Source organism: Pristiophorus japonicus, chromosome 2 (genome assembly GCF_044704955.1).
Source record: "Pristiophorus japonicus isolate sPriJap1 chromosome 2, sPriJap1.hap1, whole genome shotgun sequence".
Taxonomy (NCBI): domain Eukaryota; kingdom Metazoa; phylum Chordata; class Chondrichthyes; family Pristiophoridae; genus Pristiophorus; species Pristiophorus japonicus.
In genome coordinates this window covers 46,238,462-46,244,003 of record NC_091978.1, presented here as the reverse complement: position 1 = coordinate 46,244,003, position 5,542 = coordinate 46,238,462, and positions in this window count along the sequence as shown.

The window sequence follows — 5,542 nt, the reverse complement described above, 5'->3', positions numbered from 1 at the left end:
CAAAAAAATTTAAAGGGACAGTTTCAACTTAAAGATGACAAGGACTTTAAAGCTAAAAATGCAGTGAAAGGGTGCAAGTATGATAATGTGACCATGAATTGTGATGCTGGTGTAACTAATGTGAAAAATGAAATGAATGCTTGTGTAAGTAAGGTTAAGAACAAGCTTGTTATGTGTGATGATTATGACAGAGAGTTTGAAATGCCTAAGGTAACTATGTCTGGTGAGACCATGATACCAAAAAATGATGTAAATGCTGTTATTAACAATGTCAAGGCAGTCAATAATGTAGACTCAACTATGTATGACCAGAGCCATGGTGTCATGTATACAGGTAGAACACTGTTAAAGGACACTGGATTCTACAGGGACCATCCAAATGCTAGAGGAATCGCCCTGTGGGAGACCCCCAGGTCCAGCTGGCTACCAGACCATGTAGCCTGAACCTTTGGAACTAGTGTGATGCCCCAGGAAGGACACACACACACCCAGTGGGAGCAGACCCACTACAGGGACAGTGGTCAATGGGCAGCACAACCACCACCACTGGCAACCTGCCCCAGGCCAGCCCTACAGCCCCTGGCCACGAGGGCCAACACCAGGAGCGAGAGGTCAATACCCTCCAGCTTTCCTGACAAACCCTGGGATGACCAGACTCTCATCCCAATTGGAGGACAAGGAGCCCACACAGTTCCTGTGACCCTGCCGACCACCACACAACTACCCAGATCACAGAGTATGCACCCTACCCACTGCTGCAATGGCTACCCCACTGAGGGATCCCACAACAGTAGCACCCACATGGTCTGTGTGTGAAAGGGGGGAAATGTATGAGGCCAGCCTCTAGTGCAGGGATCCACACAACCCTCACCACAACCTCCCATAGCCCAGTACTGATCACCTCCCCAGGTCATTACAATAAGGACTTGAAAAATGCTTAGGGGGGAGTGTTGTTATGTATGCATGCTTGTATTGTTATATGATGTCTGTAACACTGAATGTACTTTACACTGTACACACCTTACCTGTACACCAGAGGGTGCTGCTGCTGGAGACCTAAGGGTTACCTGTGCACTGCAGGTAACCCAGTATAAAAGGGAGCTCACAGCTTGGTGTCCTCACTCGAGGAGCTGCAAATAAAGGACTGCAGTCTACACAGTTTAAGTACCATACCCTGCCTCGTGGAGTCATTAGCAAAGGTGCCTACATACAATCAAATTGGATATGTACCTAAAAAGGAAAAGTTTATAGGGTTATGGGGAAAGACCAAGGTCTGGGACTAATTACAGAGCTCTTTCAAAGAGCCAGCACAGGCACGATGAGCCAAATGACCTCTTTCTATGCTGTAAGATTCTATGATTCTCAATGAAGTGTGACTGTCCCTATCTTAACCTCCGCCACCCCCCCCCCCGCCCCTCCCGCCCCACCCCCAGAGATATCTGCGCTCCTCTAATTCTGGCCTCTTGAGCAGCCCCGATGTTAATCGCTCCACCATTGGTGGCCGTGCCTTCAGCCGCCGAGGCCTTAAGCTCTGGAACTCCCTGCCTAAACCTCTCCACCTCTCTTTCCTCCTTTAAGGCACTCCTTAAAACCTACCTCTTTGACCCTCAACTGTCCTAATATCTCCTTATGTGGCCCGGTGACAACGTTCCTGTTAAGGTGCGCGACCCCCGCACAGGCCACACTGTAAATACTGCACATGCGCAGAAATTTAAAGGGATCGTGCATTAAAAGAAACAGGGCATGCAGAACAAAATGCAGCTTACGGGAAACATTGTGTAATGTCAAAATGTTGTTTTATAATGCTCTAGTGAAACGCCTATGTTAAAGGTGCTATATAAATACAAAGTTGTTATTGTTGTCCCTTTAAGAATAGTACTTTACTCTTGGTTACAGACTGAAGGTAGCAGATCAGTGGAACAGCTACTGTTTGAGCAGTTGGATCCTTTAAAGAAGAAAGAAAGACTTGCATTTCAGATACGTGTGAGGCGTTCTTCAATATTTCTCTCTTTCTTTGTGATGGAGACTCAATCACCGTCTGATAGCATGACTGGGATCAGCAATCATGGAATTGTGGCGTAAGAGGGGCAAACTCTACTTAAAATCGCTCCACGACTCGTCCCTCCCTATCTCTGCAACCTCCTCTAGCCCTACCACCCTCCGAGAGCTTTGCATTCCTCCAATTCTCGCCTTGTGTGCACCCCGAATTTTCATCGCTCCACCATTGCGGCTATGCTGTTCGCTGCCAAGGCCCTAAGCTCTAGAATTCCCTCCCTAAACCTCTCTTCCTCACTCTCCTCCTTTAAGCCGCTCCTTAAAAACCTACGACTCTAAGCTTTTGACTACCTGTCCTAATATCTTGTGTCTGAAAACACTCCTGTGAAGCGCCTTGGGATGTTTTATTATATAAAGGTGCTAGATAAATGGAAGTTGTTATGTTGTTGTTCTGAAATGGTTTAAGGCATTAGAGTATCAATACTTGCACTATCTTTGTGCCATATTTCTTAAACTGTTTTAAAAAATCCAAAACTTAAGTCTATCTAATATTATGGGGTCAAAATTGATCAAAGGCAAGTTCCGCCCATTTATCATCGCAAAGACCGCTAAGATCTTGACGGTACTTTGGACAGAAATTTGGTCAAAAAAAATAGGAAAAAAGCGTCCGGTGGCAAAAATGGGCATTACATGCCGATTCTGGGTGGTAGAGGGAGGTAGGGGGGGGATTCTGGGCGGCAAATGGAATCCTGGCAAAAGTTATGCCAATGCTGGAGTCAGGCCTAGGGAGGGGCGAATGCACAAAAAAAAAGCTCAAAAAATAAACAACAAAAAAATCACAAAACCTTCAGAGGACCCTTCAACACAAAATCGCTGCAAAAGAAGTAAATAAAAACTCACACCTTTTCTTGTAGGTCTTCATACCGACCGGCCAGGTAAGGCCTGCTCCCACGCGGCGATCCTTTCTCCTGCAGCAGCGGAGGACCGCACTGATGAATCTTGGGCGGGAGGACTTTTTTCGGCGTCACACCGCCGGCACACGGCGGTCCTTCCAAACCACCGGCGTGAGGGCCTCACCAATCTCGCACTGAGGGGAGAGTGCCGAATAAACGGGCAAACATAGTCTTTCTTCTACTTTTATTAGATTGATTGGGTGTTCGTGTTCCATTGGTGGCCGTGCCTTCTGTTGCCTCGGCCCTAAGCTCCGGAATTCGCTCCCTAAACCTTTCCACCTCTCTACCTCTCTTTTCTCCTTTAAGAAGCTCCTTAAAACCTACCTCTTTGACCAAGCTTGTGGTCACCTGCCCCAATTTCTCCTTATGTGGCTCAGTGTCAAATTGTTTGTATTGTAATACTCTTGGATGGAACGCCTTTGGATGTTTTGCTATGTTAAAGGCACTATATAAATATAAGTTGTTGTTGTTCAATCCGATCCCCAGAAGTTACTGACTCAGGGCAGCTGTGTGAAGAATCATTCTATTTAGAAAAAAGGCACTAGGAGCCTGCACAATTCTGGCAGGTTGATTGGTATGCAATGTCTGTTTTACATCACTCAAGTTGATACTGAAATATGTTGCTGGGGGCTTAACTGTGCCTAACTTGTCCTTCACACTAAAATAAATTATAGCAAAGTGAATAAATAAAATGGGCAGAGTTTTTAAATATACAGGGACTGAATAGCATATGCATTTATAACACGGCCCATCTAATTATAAAACCTGGATTAAAATAAGGATATACTAACATAAGAATGTTCAACTCGTTCCCTCTGCATGTAATTTACAGGCATATCTGTGTCTCAGCATGCGTCTGTGTGTATCTCTCTCTTGCTCCTTTTTTTTGTGTGTCTCTCTGTTTCTGTGTTTCTTTTGTTTTCTCTCTTACCAGGCGTGTTCTCCGCCTGTCTCAAACACTTTCTGTATATTTCTTAGTGTGCACTTCCTCTTCTCCCTCCCCCCCCCCCTCCATTAATGGAAAAAAATGGCTTTACATTTGGATTTAAAGCAGAAGAGTAAATTGCCACGTATTTGGAACAATGACTATTTGTTAAAAAATAACAAACACAAATCCCAAAGAACCTGGATCCTACCCAATGTCAGTTGAGACATCATTTGTGATAGCCTCAGGCAAAACCTTCTCATTTCTGCCTCTAAATACATCCCCTTGCATTGAAGAAATACTTGCATTTATGTAGCACCTTTCCCGACCTCGGGACCTTCTAAATCGCTTTGCAGCCAATTAAGTACTTTAGAAGTGTAATCGCTGTTGTAATGTAATCAGCAGCCAATTTGCACACAGCAAGGTACGCAAACAGCAATAAGATAATGATCAGATAATCTGTTTTGGTGATGTTGATTGAGGGATAAATATTGGCCAGGACACCGAGGAGAAATCCCCTTGCTTTTCTTTGAAATAGTTCCGTGGGATCTTTTCGTCCACCTGAAATATTAATATTTCTCTTTCACTAGAGTGTTTGGCACATACAACAGAAATAACATGAGAATGTACGAAATGGGTCAATCTCACTCTAGTTCCTTGTTGCCATGAATACACACACTAAATAGTTAATCCTACTCAGACAGACTGTTAAGATTGCTGGGTGGATAATTTGACACTGCTGCAGTAATTGATGCTTTTCTGAAGTTGAGGGTGAAGCATGTACAAGAGCGATCCTCTACATCTAATCTGTGCTATATTTTACCTCAGAGTGCTCTTTAGTATATAGGGTGTAACAAGGAGATAAAACCAGAGGCAAAGACAGATGTCTTACAAAAAACTAGTAAATGTGATTGCCTGGGAAAGACTTTGGAAAATCTATTCAGGTGACCAAGGGGATAATAGACTCATGGACATTGCAGCAATTGCTACACTTATAAAATGATGCGTACAAGGGGAAGGATTCATCACCTGGGCAGGGCGATGGCTGTGTCTGGCAGACAGTTCCACAGACTGGAGAAATGGCATTTGGTCTTTGTTGCCAGTGTTCTGTAAAGACATTTTGGATTGATCCAGAATGCTCAGCTGCAACCATTGCAGCTCCTGTGTTTTGGGCCTGGTTTAAGTGCTGCCATGTTGCTACTTGAGCCACAGTCTTCTAGCCTGGCTAATAACCGGGCTGCACCTATTCGCTGTCCTAGATGCTGACATGGAGAGGCCCATTCTCATCAAAACTGCAGGTCTCCATGACTGGACTGTATTGAATACAGTCTGCGCGGCCCCCAGCCTGCGAGCACCATCAGAGCAGGCCGGGGAGCAGAAGGAGCAGTGTGGCGGCATATCACTCCAGGGAGCAGCACGTGCTGGAGCAGGAGAGCAACGGCAGCGAAGAGGGCGACTAGATTGGATGCTACCAAGATCCATGTCACTGATTGGTGCGTGGGCAGGTACTGCAGGAGCGGTGAGGTCAGGGGGATGGAGCGGCGAGAGATCGTGGAGCGATGTGATCGGGGCCCAGGAGAGGTGAGAGTTCGGGGCCCAGAAGAGGAGAGGGCTCAGGGGCAGCACGGGCCAGCCCACACTGCGATATGTGTGCGCACTAGGTCTGTGC